This window comes from Triturus cristatus, chromosome 1_2 (assembly GCF_964204655.1).
Source record: "Triturus cristatus chromosome 1_2, aTriCri1.1, whole genome shotgun sequence".
Classification (NCBI taxonomy): Eukaryota; Metazoa; Chordata; class Amphibia; order Caudata; family Salamandridae; genus Triturus; species Triturus cristatus.
This window is the reverse complement of record NC_140580.1, coordinates 860,595,254-860,617,174: the sequence shown is the minus strand read 5'-3', so window position 1 is coordinate 860,617,174 and position 21,921 is coordinate 860,595,254. Positions and strand designations below refer to the sequence as shown.

Genomic DNA, 21,921 nt, shown 5'->3' with positions numbered 1-21,921 from the left:
GAAATATTTCTTTAACAAATGTACCTCCTAGTTTTCAAGGGTCAGCAGCACCTAGAACCCTAATCCCAACACTTCCTCAGTTGCACTGCAGCAAGAAGAAATGTTGAGATCATAGGGCAGGTAAAAGGGTTAGATAATGTTAATAAATAAACAAAAGTTGGTCTGCAAACACAAATGTCTTCTTTTGTCTGATCTGTGTGCACGAACGTACATTGAGGGACAGTATATAAATTACAAAAACAAAAGCACTTACAGAACTGTTAGGGAATTCTGGGCTCGATTTAAAGTTTGGCAGACAGAGTAGAGTCAACCACGGTGGCAGGGGACTTTATGTTCACCACCCTGCCTTTACTCTGCCCACCACATTTAGAGTTCACCACTGGTCCTTCCCTAGGTTTGTTTGAACTGCTGTCAGACGGTTCACACAAAGTCATCTAATTGTTTGGTGTGCATCTGTCAATGGTGACAGATACTTGCACCAAACTTTTTAAAGTTTTTACTTTCCCAAAAACAAACTCCCAAAGTGGGAGTTTCTTCTTGGAAGAGTAAAAACTAATGGTCCCAAAACCATTGGACTTTTCTCCTATTTTGTGGGATAATTTTCTTATTTTTACGTCCCTCAGGGCCAGAGTATCCCTTGAGGTGCAGAACATAAAAAAAGAAGAAGAAGACATATGACTGCAATTATAAAGATATTTTCTTACCTAACCATCCAGCCTACCTCTGCTAGCTTGTGTATTATGTGTCTGGTTTTGTGAGTGACAGGGGCTGGGGGATTCCAGGAGACAGGGTGAGTCAGCACAGGGCTGAATAGACCTATCTGCATGTAGAGTGGTGGGAGGAGTAGCACCTGGGCTTGAATAGGGTCGTGCGTGCCTTCCACAATTCTGGCTCCACCTCCTGTGGTGCGTCTGATGTCCCTGGCCCACCCTGCCAAAGGATAGAAGGAGTCCTGTAAACAAAGTGCTCCAGGACTGCACAGAACTGGTTTGGACTAGGTACAGGCCCCTCTGCCTTTAGAGGACAAAGGATTTAGTAGTATAAATATGGGGACCCAGACCCCAAGACACTTCTGGAACAACAAGACGAACCTCTGCCAAGGAGAAGAACCAAGGAAGCTGTAGGAGTTGGACTGCCCACCTGCCAGTGTGCTGTGTTGCTGGGTTCTCAGTGCCAAGGAGAGGAGAACAAACTTTTAAAGAACTTTCATCATCTTGCAGAATATTACTCCAAGGGCTTGAACTTGTGTGTGCCTCCTGCTGAAGTCTCAGGGACAAAAGACTTCACCACCAGCTCCCCTCTGAATTTCCTTCCTGGAAATTCTGTCTGCAGAAGCCTGCGTGTCGCTGGGAGCTGAAAGCGCGACCAAACGAGAAGAAGCATGTCGCAGTTGCAGCTGTTGCCGTTGCATCGCCGGAGAAGCGTGTCGCCGCCAGATCACCAGATAAGCGTGCCTTCGTCAAAGCTGTAACCCGACGCATTACCTGAGAAGCGTGTCGCAGCGCCTGTCGTGGCTCCAAAGTTACAGAGATCGCCGCACGGCTGCCGGGCGTGCACGCATCGTCTTCACATCAAGGGCACCATCTTATCGCATCGCACCGGATTGTCGCATCAAGGCGCCATCTTGCTGCATCGTAACCGGAAAGCAGTACGACAATCAACGCATCACCTCCTCTCCGGTGAGGACCAAGACGCATCCTCTACTCTGTGCAAGCATTGCGGCGCGACGCATCATCTCCCCCGAAGCAAGGAACCGACGCATCTCCATCTCTGCGAACCTTTTGTTTGCTTTGCGTTACGCATCCAGGTACTTTTGTGAGAACTGTGTCACATTCATCATCAACTTGAACAAAGTGACTTCTACCATCTTTAAGTCTATTTTGAGTACAGTATTGTGGATTTTTGTAGTGTTTGGTCTTGTGTTAAGTCTATATAATGAATACTTATTTTTATAAAACCTGTGTGGTGTCCATCTGTAGTGTTTTCACTGTATTACTGTATGTGTTCACAAATGCTTAACACACTGCCTCTGAGATAAGACTGTCTGCTCGTGCCAAGCTACCAAGTGGGTGAGCAGGGGTTATCCAGTAGTGTAATCCCCTTTCCCTGACTTAGAAGCAAGGGTCCCTATTTGGTCAAAGGTACCTACCTCTGCCAACTAGAGACCCCCAGTTCTAACAATGACCTGAAGACACTGCTTCCAATACAGTGCTGTGACTCCAAACACAAATTAATCAATGTACTTCCACCCAGAAATATAGATCGCACTTCTTTTCAAGATCTGGGGCCCAACACGGAAAACTCTAGTTCTGACCTGCACCCCTATTGAAGACCTTAGATCAACACTATACTCGTATCATTCTTTCACTCATTTTTCTACTCATCTCTTTCTTCCACTTTCCTGCATTTTTCTTCTATTTTTCAGTATCTTTCTTCTACTAATGGATATTATTCTCCTACTTGTGAGAATCTTTTTTCACTCATAGGGGATCATTTTTCTATATGTGAGAATCACACTTCTACTCATGAGTATCTTTCTTCCACTCCTGGGTATCATTTGGATACTTGTGGCAATCTTTCTTCCACCTGTGTGTATCTTTTTCCCACTCTTATGTATCTTTCTTCTATGCATAACTATATTTCTTGATCTCCGGGCTATCATTCCACTACTTCTGAATATGTTATGTGTATCGTAGGTATCATTCTACTCGTGAGAATCTTTTTTTCACTCATAGTTATCATTTTTCTATTTCTGAACATCTTTTGACCACTCATTGGTATCATTCTTCTAATTGCACTTTTCTTCCACATACCAGCATCATTCTTCAGGTGTATATATCTTCTACCCAAAGACATCTTTCTTCTAGTAGTATCGTCCTTCGACTCGCGGGTATCATTCTCTGAACCACATCCTTCTCCATTTCTGAGTATCATTCTTCAAATAGTGTCTTTCTTCCCCTCATAGGTATCATTCTTCTTCTCATAAGTATCTTTCTTTCACTCATGGATATCACTCTTCAAACCATATATTTTTTCAGCTTATCCGTATCATTCTTCTAACCATATATTCTTCCACTTGTGAGTGTCATTCGTCTACGTGTATCACAAGGATATCTTTCTTCTAATCAAGAGTATCTTTCTTCCACTCCTAGTATCATTCTTCTGCTTGTGAGTATCTTTCTTCTACTCCTGGGTATCATTCTTGTACTGGTGAATATCGTCCTTTGACTCGTCAGTATCATTCTTCAAACCGTATCTTTCTTTTACTTGTAGTTTTGACATCATGTCTGGTTCTTTGTGGAACCTCACCATGTGTTCTAAGTAGAACCTCACAATGTAAGGGGATTCTGCTGTGGTCTGTTACTCAGCAGATGTTGATGGATGGGGTGAATAAATCGGACCAGAGCCTTACTTGATGTATGTCAGTTCTTTCTTAATGTGGAAGACACCACATTAATTTGGCGACGAGCGTGGGTCTCACCTCAACATCAAGAGAGGTGTGTTTCCCTCCCTCCTTCTTTTTGGCAGAGAAGTAGTGTTATACTCTTCTCCAGCAGCAGAACTACAGGCAGATGAGAAGCTGTTTCTCACACTTCTCCGGCGGCTGTACCGGATGCACTGGTGAGGAGTTCCGCGGGAGGGGCCAGCGGTGAAACGCATATGCGTTTCACTGTCTTTGGTTGTCTTTGCTGCCCAGGCTAGCCAGGCCTCATTTCCCTGTGTGAAGTACAATTGTTGGAACGCATTTGTGTTCCAGCGGAGGAGCTGTTCTTCAAGCGCAGACGTGTGTCATCACGCGCGAGGCCACCTTGAAGGTTTGGGAAGTCAAATCTCAGCACTGTTTGGGTGTCTGGACATGCGTCGTCACACACAGGTGCCATTTTGAAAGGTTGGGAAGCGGACAACTCTTCAATCAAGTTGTTCACTCGTGGATGTGTTGCTAAGTAACCGTGTTTCTCTATATCTCACAGCTCAGTTTACAGTAATTGGCACACCTCAACTTGTGTGTCGATATTGAGAAAGTTCACATCCTGTTTTCTCTGTTATGAAGCAACAAAAACGGGTTTGAGGCACAGTGATCGTCGATGATTGGCACACCTCCACATTTGTTTAACATTTTCTGTGTGCCTATGACAAGGAACCGCTGTGATTGAAACACCGTGATACATACTGGAACAATAAGTCCTTCATTTACACTTGGTGAATGTAGGTGCTGCTCTCCTGTCATCCTGTTTGCATTATAAAAATAAAAAAATGGCATGTTTTCTTAAATGTATCTTATTGTAGTTGTGTGTAGGAAATTCTTCAACCTGGAAGTATGCCCTACTGAAGATTTACCAGAAGGAAATTAAGACACTTTTGCATCATCTCTACGGCGTTAAGGGACATTTGCTTACTTTGTTGATACTAAGTCAAAATGCAGAACGTCACACAACCACCTTTTTTCTTGACAAGTCCAGGAGAACCAACGATAAAGTGGCAAAACTGGAAGAAGATCTTCATAAACTATGCAAGAGTTTGTGGAACAAATTCAAGTACAGAACGTAAACATTCTTTGCTACTTCACTGTCTGCGGGGGAAGGACAGGAGGTACTTGAGCATTTGCCTGAACTCAGTGCTGCTGATCAGAGGACACTAAATGAGTACGAGATATGCATTCTACAATTTGATCGGCAATATCTCCCTTGTTTAAGCATGATAATGGAGAGATACCATTTTGGTTTACGTGAACAGTAGAAAGATGAGTCTGTGGAGGAGTTTGTGACTGGGTTAAGGAAACTTGCTGCCTTCTGCACGTTTGGTGGTGCTGTAGAGGAGAGAATTAGGGATCAATTTGTTTTGAAGTGTGCACATGATAAAATAAGAGAGGAGTTATGGTTAAAAGATGAGCGCCCCTTGGATGAGGTGTTGGCAATTGCCAAATGAGTTGAACACATGATGAAATGTGTAGACGAGTTAATTAAAGCTAAAAGCAAGTCAAATGAATTGAGCACTAATGTTGATGAAGTTGTCTGTCTGGTAAAAAATAAGACATCTGTTGATTTTGACTGTGGTAAGTCTTCTCGTGTCATAGAAGGAACCACTTCACAAGAAAGCAGGTCTATCTGTTTTAGATGAGGCAGATCAGGCCACAGAGCAAATGCTTCCTTCTGTCCTGCTCTGCAGGTCATTTGCAATGCCTGTGGGAGGAAGGGCCACTTTGCAAAATGTTGTAAGAGTAGGGTGAGAAGAATAGAACAGCCACAGATTAAAGAAAAAACACAGGTTAAAGAAATCATCTATTGGGTAGACGACAAAAGAAATCCCTCTCATTTAGTCTTTATTGAAGGTATTGAGCTTAAAATGAAGTTTGACTCATGCTCAAACCTCCCTATGATTAGCAAGGACACATTTGATGAGTTATTTAAAGACAAAGTTACTCTTCTGAAAAGTGATGTCTCTCCCGTTGGTTATGGTGGTCTACCAATAAAAATGCTGGGATATTTCTTGGCTTGTATTGAATTGAGTGGACGAATGACTGATGGTAAGGTTTATGCTGCCAGGAGAGGTGACGTACACTTAGGGTGACCTCATCAACGTTTGCTTGGGGTTCTTCTCAATCCTAATGCTGTGCGGCAAGTCCAAGTACAGGTGGTGGACAATCCATTAACCGTCCTAACTGAACGTTTTGCTGATGTTTTCAAAGACAACTTGGGATGTCTGAGGGGGTACAAACATCACATAAAATTAAAGGAAGGTGCTGTCCCCATTGTTGCCAAGGTTAGGAAAGTACCATTGAATGAGCAAGCCAGTGTGCAGAAAGAGATTGAGCGGTTGGTTGACATGGGTGTCATTGAGTTTGTTGAGGCCGATTGTCGTTGCGAAGAAGGCCAATAGCGAGATTAATCTCTGCATTGAATTGCACTCTCTCAACAAAGAGGTAGTTGTGGATAGGTTTCCACTACCTAACATCGATGAGATTGTTGGCACTTTAGAGGGAGATAAGTACTTTACCACCCTAGATCTTGCATCTGCCTACCATCAGGTGGAGTCGGATAAGGCATTGCAAGATTTGACTGCCTTCGTGACACCCATGGGAACTTTTAAATTCCTTAGGATGCCTTTTGGGCTTGTTTCAGCTGCGTCTGATTTTCAGCGGATTATGTCAAATGTACTCAAAGGTCTTTCGGGGGTGAAGTGCTATCAGGACGACTTGTTGATTTATGGTAGCACCAAGGCTGAGCATTTTTCAAGGGTTTGTGCTGTTTTGGAAAGTCTGAGGAAAGCTGGTTTGACGCTTAAGAAGGAGAAATGTAAGTTTGCTGTGGAAGAAGTTAACTATCTGGGTCATTGCATCTCTGGGTGGGGTGTCTTTCCACAAAAAGAACTGGTTAGCACCATTGTGAAGATGAATGAACCTTGTAACAAGGAGGAGTTGCTGTCCTGTTTGGGTATGGTAGAATTTTATTGTTAGTTCATTCCTGGTTATGCTGACAAGATGCAAAGTCTTAGGAGATTGACGGGTAAGAATGTGGTATTTGATTGGAGTACGATGTGTGCAAGAGAATTTGGCTCCATCAAGGAAGATTTGATGAAAGCTCCCTCCTTACAAGCCTTTGTGTCAGGTGATAAAACTCACATTTTGACCGATGCTAGTGCTAAGGGATTAGGAGTGATGTTGCTTCTGGGGGAGAGGAGTTGGCCTTACGGTTAGGGCGGTCGACGTTGAATCTTGGGAACCGGGTTCAAGTCTCGGCAATGACGCTGAACATCCTGTGATTCTGGGCAAATCACGTAATCTCCCCGTGCCTAAGAAAAATGAATGTGTCCTCATGTAACGCAACTGGTGCTATGTAAAGCGCTCTGATACCCGATACCTTTGAGTCAAATTTGCGCTATATAAAACTCTGTAAAAAAAAAAAAGAGTTGTGGAGTAGAATGTCTGATTGCCTGATGAACTGAATTACTCGGTAATCGAGAAAGAGGCCTTGGCCATCTTTTGGACCTTGAGGAAGTTCAGGAACTTGATTTGAGGAGCTAAAGTAAGAGTTCTCTCGGACCATAAGCCCTTAAAGGAGGTTTTTGCAAAAAAAGGTCTAGATTCAATTTCATCTAGGATAAGGAAGTGGATTATTCTCTTCAAGAGTATGACTTTGACATTGATTACATTCCAGGTGTGATCAACAACTCTGCAGATTGTTTATCTCGATTAGTTGATGTTAGTTAAAGAGATTGATTTGGATGAGGAGAGTCTGACTGATGATGTGATAAATGTCTGTGAGGTTACGTTGGGTGTAGTTGACGAGACTGAGTGGAGAACTGAGGTTGCCAAGGATCCAGAAATTTCCAAATTGATTGAGTTGCTGTTGTTGGGGAAAAACAAGCATCTTGAAAAACCCTGGTCTTTGGTTTGTGAAGAGTGATCACTCATGGATGGTGTGCTTGCTCGTGGTACCAGGCTTATTCCACCGTTGGGTGTACGGTGTAAGCTCCTCAACCTTGCACACATTGGTAATATAGGCATTTTAAAAACCAAGGAGTATTTGAGGATGCAATTCTGGTGGCCTGGTATGGTTAAGGAAGTTGAGAGATTGTTTCACGATTGCATGGAGTGTTATGCTAGTGACAACATTTTGAAAACCAAGCAGATGCCCATGGTCTGCAGGAAGTTACGAGAACATCCCTGGGATGAGATTGCCATCAATATTGTTGGACCCTTGCATGGTGTGAGTGAAACTCCCTATTTGCTTGTTGTCTCGGATCTTTATTCAAGATGGATTGAAGTTAGTTCTGTTAGGTATATTTCATTGTCTAGTGTCATAAGATTCTTAGAGGAAATCTTCAAGAGGGAAAGCTATCCCAATTGCATCCTTTCTGATAATGGGGCACAGTTTTGCTCTTCTGAAATGCAGACCTTTTTGAAAGATTGCGGCATAATTCATAAGAGAAGTTCTGTTTACCATCCAGAAACGAATGGGACTGTAGAAAGGGTAAACAAAACTCTCAAAGAAAGTATTCAATTGGCCAGGGTGAGTAATTTAAACTGGAAAACCGTCCTTCAAGACAGGATCACTGCTTATCGTATGTCACCTCACACGACCACGGGGAGAACTCCCTTTGAGTTGTTCAAGGGTAGGGTCTCAAACTCTAAGTTGTGTCCAGGATGGATGCATTTGAACAAAGGGTTGAAGAACAACCAGATAGGCGATTGGAGACGCAGAGAGCTTGATATACAGTTGGCAAGGAAACTACTTTGATGAAATTAAGTGTGTTCAAACCAATGATGTGAATGTGGGTTACTTTGTGAAAATTATGGCACCTGTTGGTTGTCAACCTTGGTCAAAGTATACCAGGGTAAGAAAAGTTGCAAATATTTTCAAGAATGCGGTGAAGACTGGTGATGGTACGATGTGTCGCACTCGCTCTTATTCCCCAACAGGTGATGCTAATTTCTCTCCGACAAGGGCGGATTCCTTGCCCGATAATGATAGAGAGAGGAGTCAGAGGGTGCGTAGACAACCTTTGTATATGAAGGACTATGTTTGTTAAGTTTACTTATCTGCATTGTTGTTTTTTCTTATGATTCATTATTTGCATTGCTTGTGACTCATCATTCTCACCCTTGCCTACTTATGTTTTGTTAGCTTTCATTTGTTGTAAAGAAAGGAGATGTGTGACATCATGTCTGGTTCTTTGTGGAACCTCACCATGTGTTCTAAGTAGAACTTCACGATGTAAGGGGATTCTGCTGTGGTCAGTTACTCTTGAAATCACAGAAAGGTGTCAAGGGAGGTTTATTTTAAATATTCGTGATAAACCTGAGACCACTAATTCTGAGGTTTTTGAGCATTTATTCTGCTTAGTTTTAATAATTCAAAAAGACATTCATAAATCAATTGGATATGTCTTTTAAAAGGAAACACCAGATTAGTAAATCACACAATTGCAACACATTTGTATGCATGATTTAGAACCATTTCTTTTGTGAGACAATATATACAAGACATACATAATACCAAACGTTATTTGTGACAAAAATATATACAGCAAACCAATGATCACAAGACAAACGTAGATAAATTATGTGTGCCAGCCTGAAATTAAACCAGTCCTGCATTTGCACTGAAAACACAAGGCGGTGTTTCCTTTTAAAAGACATGTCCAATTGATTTATGAATGTCTTTTTGAATTATCAAAACTAAGCAGAATAAATGCTCATAAACCTCAGAATTAGTGGTCTCAGTTTTATCGCGAATATTTACACCTTTCTGTGATTTCACTATTTGGGTGGTCCAGTCTGGGGAGTACATGGCCCAAGCCTTCCTTGTTTTCACTAGTGGTCAGGTACTCAGTAGCTGTTGATGGATGGGGTCACTAAATCAGACCAGAGCCTTACTTGGTGTATGTCAGTTCTTTCTTAATGTGGAAGACACCAGAGTGGTTATCATCGTTCTACTCATGAATATCTTCCTTCTACTCGTAGCTATCCATACCTGTAAACTCACACGATGCCACTGTGTCACATGATTCAGATCCCTTCACACCGTCACCAAGTGAGGAGCCAAAATCAGGCAGAAAAAACAAGCTAAAACTGCTGGAAACAGTGGATTTTCTGGTCATTTTCGGTGGCGGTTAGAAGCCGATGTAGATTAAGAGGTGTGAAAACACCCCAGGACATCGGCAACAGTCGGGGTAATTGGTGAGGGGATGAGTGCTGCTTAGATAGATCTTGGCATGAGGCCCCACATCCTTCAAGGAACCACCCCCTCTTCACACAGTGGCATCAATTTATATGTTGGTAGGTATGGGCATCATTCTTCGAACTGCATATTTCTTTCACTCGTAGGTCTTGTGCTTTAAACTGTATCGTTCTTCCACTCGTGGGTATCGTTCTTAGAACCATATCTTTTTTCAACTTGTCTGTATCGTTCTTCCTCTCGTGGGTATCATTCTTCCACTCTTGTGTATCTTCCTTTGACTCTTGGGTATCAATCTTCAAATCGTATCTTTCTTCCACTCATGCTAATCAGCCTTCGAACCACATCTTTTTCCACTTGTCCGTATCATTCCTCTATGTTTCTTTCAAGGGCGTGTCATTCTTCTACGTGTATCTTCCTTCCATACAAGGATATCTTTCTCTACTTATGAGTAACTTTTTTTTACTCTGCTACTCATGAGTAGCTTTCTTCTTCTCTTGTGCATCTTCCCTTCATTCCTGGGTATAATTTTTCTACCTCTTGTTTCTTCTCCTTCTCTGTATCATTCTCCTAAGCATATATTTCTTTAACTAGTAATTGTCATCCTCACATGTGTATCTTTCTTCCATGCGAGGATATATTTCTTCTACTCCTGAATGAGTATCTTCTTCGACTCGTGAGTCTCTTCCTTCCGCTTCTAGGTGTCATTCTTTTCTTGTGAATGTCTTTCTTCTACTCCTGGGTATAATTCTACTCATGAGTATCTTCCTTCCTTCAGTTATCTTCCTTCCGCTGGTGGGTTTTATTCTTCTAACCGTATGTTTCTTTCCCTTCAGTGTATCATTCTCACAACAATATGTTTCTTCCCCTTGTACGTATCATTCTTCTAACCCTATGTTTGTTTTTAGGTCTCGCCTGAGACAGCGCTTTAGCGCTGCTCTGGCGAGACTTATAGTAAGCGAGTTTTGGAAGTGCAAACAGTGGCATTTCAGGCCTCCAAGTACAGTGCATGTGCCCCGGGCGCGCGCACCATTTGGCGGCCTGAAAAGCCACTGTTTGCACTTCCAAAACTACTTTCACTTTCGCCTGCCACACGGCCGCGCTTTGAAGTGTGATCGCGATTGCGATCACTTACATTTCGCGGGCGCTTTGATGTTTTCAGTGAGCCGCGCGGCCACTGAGGACATCAAAGCGCCCGTGAACACCATTTGCCACCCCCTTCCTGCTTGTTGCAACTTGCTGAAAGAATCTAAGGTTTGTTCCAACACTTGTGCATCATTGAGTAAAGTCAAAGCATCAATTTAAGCGCTATGGAATATACACAGTCAAGAATTGCTATGGAACCAAACTGCATTCTTCGTATTTCGGGTGGCAGAAAATGCATTTGACGACTTATGACGTTTAGCACTCAAATACAAATCTGTAACGTTTCATTGTTATAACGTTCTTAAGGGAGAAGCTGTTAAACTTTCATTTCTGATTTGTTTTGCTTGTAACGTTTTACAAAAGTAAAAATCGAAAATAACCAAATACTTTTGTGAGGTCTTTCATAGATGTGGGAATATTAGCATATAGTTAGCTGGCATCAGTCACTCATGACAGACGTTACGTCCTTTTCTGGGTACTGAAATTAAAATAAGACATTAAAAGCGCTACGGGAGCAGTTCGGGTCACCGAGTCAGACTAAAGAAAGCAGACGTTTACTGACGTCACTCCCATATGAGGATGGGTGATAACATTATACATGGCGAGGTAGGGCTTTATACACAGTCAAGAATTGCTATGGAACCAAACTGCATTCTTCGTATTTCGGGTGGCAGAAAATGCATTTGACGACTTATGACGTTTAGCACTCAAATACAAATCTGTAACGTTTCATTGTTATAACGTTCTTAAGGGAGAAGCTGTTAAACTTTCATTTCTGATTTGTTTTGCTTGTAACGTTTTACAAAAGTAAAAATCGAAAATAACCAAATACTCTTTGTGAGGTCTTTCATAGATGTGGGAATATTAGCATATAGTTAGCTGGCATCAGTCACTCATGACAGACGTTACGTCCTTTTCTGGGTACTGAAATTAAAATAAGACATTAAAAGCGCTACGGGAGCAGTTCGGGTCACCGAGTCAGACTAAAGAAAGCAGACGTTTACTGACGTCACTCCCATATGAGGATGGGTGATAACATTATACATGGCGAGGTAGGGCTTTGTGCATGTAATTTTAGCCTTCAAGCCCAATGCAACGCTCATTTGAGGTATCGTTAAAATATTTGAACTATAGGTAAGAGGGGACATGATCCTTGTCCAAAGCGTCTTTATTTATACTCCTTTAGAGGTCAGACATTCGATGCACTACCGTTTATTACTCCAAGATCTTTTGGGAAACGCACAGCAACGGAATATGGAAAGATAATTTTAGCAGCATGTCTCACTAATGTAGAAGTGGAAGAGAGAGCAGGTAAGCAAATGGATTAGGAGTTTGCTCGTGATTATGGTCCAAGATTGAGCATTATAGAATTGCATGTTTATGCCATGGTATCAGACAATCAGAAGGAAAATAATCAATATTACATTCTTTTTAAAGATGGGTATGCAGTTGATCATAATCTTGAAAATGGGTGTATGTTAAACAAATGGCACAAATATAGGTCATGATTAATGAGAGGTTAATGAGCATTACCCATACCAAAGCCATGACACCCTCCGCGCCAGGATACCCTGGTGGGTGATAGTGCGCTTAACAAATACACAACAACCGCTTCTTGATTAGATATGTTAAAAATTGTAGACGTTCAACAAACTCAGAAGCACCAGGGAATCCTTAAATGAGAACTGTCTTTTACTTCGGTTAGTGATACTTTGGGCAGGACAGCGGCAGCAACAAGCAAGAACACACAATGGTTTTTGTCAAGTTCAAAATGTCTTTTCCATGGCCCCCTTATCAAACTGCCATGGGTAACTTTGGCCAGCACACAGAGTCCATTGCGCAGCCATCCACCAGTACATGTTCAAGCACCAAGATTCAATCCATAGTACAATCTTTCACGCCGCTAACAATCCCACAATCCACAGCAGTTTCACATTATTTATATTGGGCAAGGTGCTTTTAAACTGCAAATGCAGCTCAAGAAGAGTGTCAGAAAGACACTGACAAGCATTTGCAATGCAATAGGTCTCGCATTTATACGAGTTTGAGCTATTGGCATTGTAAATGACAGTGCCTTTTATTTAAGTTTGTTTTTTTTAAAACATAAATAAAAGGCACTGTCATTTACAATGCCAATAGCTCAAACTCATATAAATGCGAGACCTATTGCATTGCAAATGCTTGTTATAATTTGTAGCCATCCTTCTTCTATATCTATCATGCTTCCCTGCAAGGATAGCTTTCTTGTGCTCCTGCGTGTCTTTCGTCTACTCACTCGTACCTATCTTCCAATAAAAAAAAAAAGAACGTCCATTTGTAAATATTACACTTTCCTCCAATCGCTGAAACTGGCTTCTCGTTCGATCATGATCTATAATAAATTAAGCATATTGAATGAGAGTCCGATACCACGCTTCGCAGACACCACAAAGCTTATTTACCGATCTGTAAATTACACTCACCTGACATAAATAACTTCCCACAGTAACGGGGAAACGCCAGGCACCTGGGGGTCTGACATTTAGAAAACGTGACTTGTTCGATCTGCAGCCGAGTTCACTCAATGAGACGAAGCTGTTGTCCCTTTTCTAATTACAGCCATTATTGGACTGGAGTCCGAGCTTGTTAGCATTCGTGACTGAGACAAATGCACATCTGGAATCAAATCCCCTGAGGTCACCCAGGTGTGCGTGCGGGATAGAGCGGAGGGATGAGGGAGGGGGAGACCCTGGGGTGACCGATGGGTAGAGAGATTGGAAAGAGACGCTGGAGCGAAAGCTGGAGAAAGAGCCGGAAGTGACGGACTGGGTCTAGAAAGGGCTGGAGGAAGAGCCTAAAGTACCAAACAACCGCAAGAAGAGACCGGCGGGAAGGACGTGGGAGGCGAGTGAAGGCCAAGGGGCAAACTGCAAGAAAAGTCTGGAAGGAATTGTAAGAGGGGGCAGCCCAAAGAGGAGCACAGGAGAGAGAGGTGGTAGAGTACAGCGGGACTGGAAGGGGAGGTGCAACGGTATGTCTGGAGGCACAGCAAGGATGAAGAGCACAGAGCGAACCTGGAGGAAGATGTAGTAGAGACTGGAAGGAAAAAGCTGCAGAGAGAACTGAACCCAAGGCTGAGAGGTACAATAAATCAGGGTCGAACTGACAGGGAGTGGGATGTGAGAGAGGTTAGGGGGCGCATAGAAAAAGAGGGAGAAAGGAAAGAAAGCCTGGAGCGAAAACCCGAAGGAAAAGGGTGGAATGAGAGGGTCATGTACACACAGTATACAATGAAATGTATACTAGACAAGACAACACAACAAATAACAAATAAACAAACAGTGTTACGTTGTGTAAAGTGTGCAGCAGCCAGTGAATGTAGGCCCGGATCAATTATTGGCACCCCTGAATAAATGGCCATGCACACACTATCTCTGGTGGTTAACTAACCTAGGGTCACACCCCGGGTCCCTTTATTGTTCTTCTGACGTCCCTATGTCACAGTCGTGACTATTGGGACTGAAGCACACAGGGGGGACCGTTAGAGCACCCCTCTCAGGGTTGACCATGTGAGCCTGGCTCACTTATCAAAACGTAACATTCCTCCTCAACCAACAAAAAAAATAAAAACAAAATAACAAACAAAATAGCAAAGAAAACAATTCAAGACACATGTTCCCTTTCAGCTGCTCAATACACTAAAAAGTTCTTCAAACTAGATGATTTCGCTAGATAAGGTCAAAGATGGTATCTCTCTGCCCCGTGACGACTGACACCTTCCCCTTGCTCTCGGATTCTTCTACTTTGGGCGAAGTGTCTCTCTCAGCGTACAAGAAGGATGGTTCATCCCGCAAACAGGTGTTTCCCCTTTCAGAGGACGAGGGCATCGACCTTGGAGATTTTGGATTGGCAGATTGACCAACTGATCCTGACTCATCCGCGGACAGTGGCTCAGCCTCGATCAAGATCTGGGGAGTCACCTTGTGATTGTTTCCAGTAGTAGGGCATGTTTTGAGGAAGGAAACTTTCCTGGTGATAGTCGTTCCATCTTTCTTTGCAATGATCATGGTCCCTTGCACTTTCTGTATCTTCCACGGTTCAAGTTCGAAAGGTAGCCTAAACTTCCCCCGAGGATGTCAGTTCTTAATCATCACCAGGTCTCCTACTTTGAAATATCTTTGTTTGGCCCTGCGAAGCCTGGACATATGTTCATTCTTCAGATGGCGTTTCTGTAGCGTGTCCACGACCTGTTTCTGCGTGGTTGATACTACTAAGTATGGAATGACATCTCCGACTGGACAGTTCATGCACAATGACACGGGACTCACTTGAGTGGCGCCATGAGGGGTCATCCGATATTCTCTTAGGAAACCATAAAGAGCAAAGTCCACCTCCTGCCCATTGGCCAGCGCAATTCTGATGATTTTGTTGAGAGTATGCATGAAGCGCTCTGCTTCTACGTTTGCTTGGGGCCATCGGATCGTAATCTTTCGGTGATGTATACCCCTGGATTGTAGGTTTTCCGCAAATTCTTGGCTTGAGAAGGTGGAACCGTTGTCTGTGTGCAGTTCTTTGAATAATCCATTTGTGGCCATAATCTTCTCCAAACGAGGAATGGTCTGGCTTGCAGTGATAGACTCCAGGATCTCAACCTCAGGGTATTTTGAGAAATCATCAATGATCATGAACATATGCCGCCCATCGGGGAGGCTTCCGAAGTCTGCACTGGCTCATTGCCATGGGAACGGCTGGATGACTTCAGTGATGATGGGCACCGGCATATCAGCAGGACCTGCTGCTTGGCAAAGAGAGCATTGATGCACCGCTTGCTCTACCAGGGCGTCCAGACTGGGGAACCACACTCTACATCTTAGTCAAGACTTCGTTTTGACTACCCCTTGATGGGCCAAATGCACCAGATCAACAACCCTCTGTTGCAAAGGTCCCGGAATCACCAAACGTGGACCTCTCATCAAGCAGCCTTCTGGAGATATCACCAGCTCGTTCCTCACATTGTGCAGGGATGTCAAAGTTAACCTCGTCTCGTCTGTGTGATATATAGTTTTGTCCAGTAAGGTGTTCCACCTCCCAGATCGCACAGCCGAGATACTTAGTTGGATGCATTCGTCAGTTTTGGTGGGTTCGATGAGTCCTTCAAGTGAGAAAGGGAGTGGCTTGGACCGTTCAACTACCAAACGGACATATTCCTCCACCTCCTCTGCATTCACTTCCTCACTCTTGGTAGCAGGACGGGCATGTCTGGAGAGTTAGTCTGCCGGGTTTTGAGTTCCTGGGCGGAAAACTACTGTGAAGTGATAGTCTTGCAATTGAAGAATCCACTTTTCAATTTGAGGTGGTTGTTTGGATGACGATCCCATGAACAGCAGAATGAGAGGTTTGTTCTCAGTGTCTATAGTGAAAGGCTGTCCATACAGATATAAATTAAAATGGCGACAACCCCTATGGATGGCAAAGGCCTCCTTTTCGATGTGTGAGTATCTCCGTTCCGTCGCAGTCAGTGCTCGACTGACATATGCTATGGTGGCCCATTCACCTTTGCCCTGCCATTGCGACAGTACCACTCCTAGACTTGGGGGACTAGCATCAACTGACAGTTTGAATTCCTTCCCAGGGTCAAAATAGGCTATAGAGTGGTGTCTGCCGAAAGGGCACGCTTCATGGCCTGGAAAGAGTTCTCCTGTTCAGGTCCCCAGTTCCATACTGTATTGGACTTGACCAATTCCCTCTTTGGAGCAGTGAGGTCTGTAAGGTTGCGGATGAATCGGCCACAGTAATTAACCATCCCCAGGAAACTTCTTACTCCAGTTATATTGGTGAGAGCAGGGGCAGCCTGAATGTCCTGGACCTTGTGGGGGCCTGGCGACACTCCATCTTGGGAGAAGTGGTATCCAAAGAAGGATAGTTAATTTTTGAGAAAGTCACACTTTTCTTTGTGGAGAGTTAATCCATTTCTCATTAAGCATTGAAACACTGCCCTCAGACGGTCAAAAAGCTCTTCTAACATGGGGGTGTGAATTAAAATGTCATCACTGACATTGAGAACTCCTTCGAGGCCGGCAAGTACACTTCTGATAGTGTCCTGGAAGACTTCCACTGCACTCGAGATTCCAAAGCTGAGGAGCTTGTACCTCCTCAGACCCACATGAGTGGAAAAAGTGGTGATTACTCGGGACGCTGGATCAAGCATCAACTGGTGATACCCAGCACGTAGATCCATTTTCGAGAACCATTTTGAACCGCTAACTTTGGCCATCATGTCATCAATGGTGGATGTGATTTGTCGTTCTCGTTTAATGGCCAGCTTAGGTAAACGCATGTCCACGCAAACTCAAACTTCTCCGGGTTGCTTGGGTTTGCGGGCCACAACAATGGGAGACACCCAGGGGGTCAGGCCATCCACTCTCTCAATGATATTGGGCTGCTCCAGTTTGTTCAATTCTTCCTCCACCTTTTGCTGCAGTTGGAATGCTACCCGTCAGTGCCATATGGCTACTGGCTGAATCGATTCATCAATATGTAATTTTATCAACCGGTCTTTCAAACAGCCTATGCCTTCAAATAGTGGTGCAGACTGATTTAGTAAGTCATCCACACTTGCCTGATGCACACTGAGAGTGAATGCGACCAGCTGTAGGTGTTCCGCGGTCTGGCAGCTCAGCAACATCCCGTGTCCTCCTTTCGTGACGTATATCTTGGTTCGCATCGAGCGAGATTCATGTGTAATCTCTGCTGTGAACACCCCTGCCAGCAGAAGTGGAGCGGTGGGCCCATAGACATAGACTTTGGTAGTGGTGTGTTTCACAACAGGTGGAACAGGCAAAGTGAGCATCATCGACTATGCCATGATATTGACGGCTGCTTCTGTGTCGATTAGAGCATGCACTTGGTGGCCTTCAACAAGCACATTACATTTCAGGATGTGTTTTCGTAGATACCCCTCGAGTTGCATGTTTCAATGCAATGGAAAAACCCAATCTACCCTTGAGGGCCTGGGCAAAATTAGATAAACGGGTAGAGGTAGAGGTGCCGCCAAGGGATTTATTCAAGGAACACAGTACTATACTTTCAAATTCTTAATAGGGTATAAGCTTTTATCAATTGCTTATTAATAAATTAATTTTTGAATTTCATTTTAAGCAATATCAATCACAAATAAGAAGTTTAAATCAAAAAAAATATACAGGCATGGGTGTATATAGAAAAGAATTAATATTTTTCAAAATATTTATATGGGTACTGAAAATATACACATACAATGCATCAAGTGCAAGTACAATAAAATTCAAGGGTCCTACAATGTCACATTTGTATACACTTTTCCTTATATAAATGAATTTTCGAAAAAGTGTCTTAAGTCGACGTTTCGGTCTCTTATGCAATCGTCCATGAGACCATCTTCAGGACTATTGTGTATTATATAGATGACCCCTGAGGTCGATTAAAATAATCTTACTGGCTGCTGCACACTATTAGCGGCTGATCGCGACGTAAATGTTCTTTTGCTGAGTATCTGTTTTCGCAGATGTCTAAATGATCATCACAGACCAATAATATTGGGAGAACTGTGTTATCATTGAAGGCCCTCGATGAGAGTGTAGCAGCATAAGGCTTCAGTTATGAATGAATCTGATCATTAAAGCCTGGTCGCAAAGTTTATACAAGGCACGTCTGCGTCCTGGTCGCGAAACTCTAGCGCTCTCGAGACATGAGAATTATGGATGAATCTGATAATTAAAGCCTAGTAACGAAGTTTTCACGAGGCGCGTCTGCATCCTGGTCACGAAACTCTAGTGCTCTCGAGACACGTCTGCAGAAACTCTAGTGCTCTCGAGACATGTCTGCAGACGTGTCTCGAGAGAACCAGAATTTCGCGACCAGGACGCAGACGCGCCTCGTGAAAACTTCGTTACTAGGCTTTAATTATCAGATTCATCCATAATTCTCATGTCTCGAGAGCGCTAGAGTTTTGCGACCAGGACGCAGGCGTGCCTCGTATAAACTTCGCGACCAGGCCTTAATTATCAGATTCATTCATAACTGAAGCCTTATGCTGCTACACTCTCTTCGAGGGCCTTCAGTGATAACACGGTTCTCCCAATATTATTGGTCTGTGATGATCATTTAGACATCCGCGAAAACAGATACTTAGCAAAAGAACATTTACATCGCGATCAGCCGCTAATAGTGTGCAGCAGCCAGTAAGATTATTTCAATCGACCTCAGGGGTCATCTATATAATACACAATAGTCCTGAAGATGGTCTCATGGACGATTGCATAAGAGACCGAAACGTCGACTTAAGACACTTTTTCGAAAATTCATTTATATAAGGAAAAGTGTATACAAATGTGACATTGTAGGACCATTGAATTTTATTGTACTTCCTCTTGTTACATTGTATGTGTATATTTTCAGGACCCATATAAATATTTAGAAAAATATAAATTCTTTTCTATATACAACCGTGCCTGTATATTTTTTTCGATTTAAACTTCTTATTTGTGATTGATATTGCTTAAAATGAAATTCAAGAATTTATTTATTAATAGGCAATTGATAAAAGCTTATACCCTATTAAGAATTTGAAAGTATATTGCTGTGTTCCTTGAATAAATCTCTTGACAGCACCTCTACCTCGAGTTGCATGGCATGGATTATATGGACAGCTCCTTCAACATCATCATCGTCCATGTCCCCTTCATCTACGGGACTGTCGGTGGTGTACACCTTGTTGACTTACCCAGGTCTTGGGTTCCTAAATGAAGCAGAAGAGCGACATACTTTTGCGAAATGATTCGCCTTGTTGCAGGCTGAACATCATTTCCAATATGCAGGGCAAGGTCCCTTATGGGGGTAAGGTTCTTCGCACCCATAGAAAGACTTGGGTTCAGATGGTGGTTTGTTCCTAGGTTTATTCTTGTCAAGGGTCTTGGCGGTGACTGCATTTACCGGCTCTACTTTGACAGTGTGCTGAAGTGATGTGGGCGTCTCGTACTTTGGACAGTTTTTTCGACCTACCCATGGTCAACATGTCTGCCATGTACATGCCAGAACCTGTAGAATATTCTCATTGCAACTTTGTTGAAGAGCAGCCTTGAATTGTGCTTGGATTTCATCAATGGCATCTGGCAATGTACAGGTGCTAGCTAGGTCTGTCAGGCGCACATAGAACGTGTCGACGGATTCCTTTGGTAATTGCCTGGCTTGATGTAGCAGAAAACTTTCATAGTTGGGGTTTGCTAACGGTTCAAAATGGACTGTCAGCGCTCGTTCCAGCGTGTTGTACGTGTGTGGTGGCCCAGCCTCAACTACTGATTTCCCCAACTTATGTATGGCTGGCCTCCCTAAGTGTAAGAGCATGGGGCGCCGTCTGTCATCATCCAGGTCAATTGCTGCGAAATAGGTTTCCAGACGCTCAACCCAGTCCTTCCATTTTGCCACCTGGGCTAAGGGAGGGCCATCAATTAGAAGTGGTTCCACTGGTGGAATAGCAGACATGGTGCCTATACAGGGAGGCGGAATGTAGTGGTGCTTGGTGGAAGAATAAAAGACCTGGCTGTTGGAAACTGAACTTCCCCTTACTAGACTGCTGGTGGTGAAGAGTCTTGACCAGGAAACTTAATTATCCTACTATGATTTGTGAGATTGCTCGTAGGTAGCCTCAGGGATTTTATCTATTTTCTGATTATTCTCCTTATCCTGATTTTTGTTTATAACAGATGCCACTTCAAGGACAGCATGCTGGGGAGAAATGCACAAGCCCGCCTGGAGAGAGAAGTAGTCCACATGCCTTGTAGGTCTTGCTTCTGCATCTGTATACTCTTTCCTTGCCTTTTTTTTATTTTATTTTTATTTCAGAAAAACAAAAGTGCTACTCTAAGCACTTGCAGGGAGTGGTGTGTTGCTGGCAGTCTCATGGGCTGGGCAATCCTCTGGTAACAGGCTGCAGGGACCTCCGGTGTTAGTCACAAAGGAGAAGATTTCCTTGTTTCTATTGCTGCTGGCATTGATGCGACCCACCAGAGCAGCACTTTTGGTGGTCTGAATCATTTGGTGATGGCATCCTAGGGTTGATTAGAATGTGCTCTGGTCTGGATTGTCATGGTTCATTCTCCATTTGTGCACCAGTTGCTTTCTGTGGCATTTAATTTCACTGAGTTCCGCCATGCAACATAAGGCCTTGAGTCTGGATATTGTATTGCTGTGTTTGAGGGTGGCCAGGAGATGACCCAATTGTTATAATTCTTGATGACTTTGGGGAGGCTGTTGCTGTCTTCAGGTCAGTGGGTGTTGAGAACGGTGTTACGGTCCTTGCCAGTGATGCTGTTCAGGTTTCGGCAGGCTGATCTTGCAGTGGTGCATGTGTATTAGACCAGGGAGGGGATCCTGAACATAAAAGAGGCTGTGGTTGTCTAATCAGAAGTTGTCAAAGTTGGTGAAAATATGGTCCAGGAGGTGCCTGGCATTGTGGGTGGTTCTCTTCACTCGGATGAGGCCCATGCTTCTAAGGCCTTTGATGATGAGTGCTCTTGAGTTAGGGGTCAGCTTGGCTTTCCAGGTGAAAGTTCAGGTCTCCAAGTAGGAGGTAATTACTAGCATGGATGGTGAGTGTTACGACAAATTCAGTGATGGTGTCAGTGAAGCTGGCGCTTGATCTCAGTGGTTTGTAGATGAGAGTGTGCTTAGGGTGAAGTTGGTTATGGAGTCGATCTAGAATAACAAGTGTTCCATGTTGAAGGGCAGCATGTCCAAGGATGTGTTGCAGCTTATTGTGTTCTTGTGGGTAATGGCCATTCTTGTTCATTGGCTTGTGGTGTCTCTCTTGCCTGGCAATCTTGTAGCCAGGAAGGACTGGCTGTGTCAGTGTCAGGTGCAGATGCAGTGTTCAACCATGTTTCCATGAGGAAAAGTAGGTTAGGGGCATTTATCATGCAACAGGTCCCAAATCACTGTGGCATTTATGGTGAGTGAGTGGGTGTCGAGGAGTATATATGCAAGTATGGAGTGTTGAGTGAGTGGTTGAAGGGCTGTGTGAGTGTGAGAGGGTGGGGTGTTGGGTGCTATAGGCATGGTGAGTGTTGGGTGTGGGTAAATTGCA

General features: G+C 43.5%; 1 protein-coding gene across 1 annotated transcript in view; it reads right to left on the bottom strand.

The window, feature by feature from the left end:
- HTR6 (5-hydroxytryptamine receptor 6) overlaps positions 1 to 21,921 on the bottom strand; it is a 191,610-nt gene that overhangs the window by 64,150 nt on the left and 105,539 nt on the right. The gene's annotated exons all lie outside the window — the stretch shown is intronic.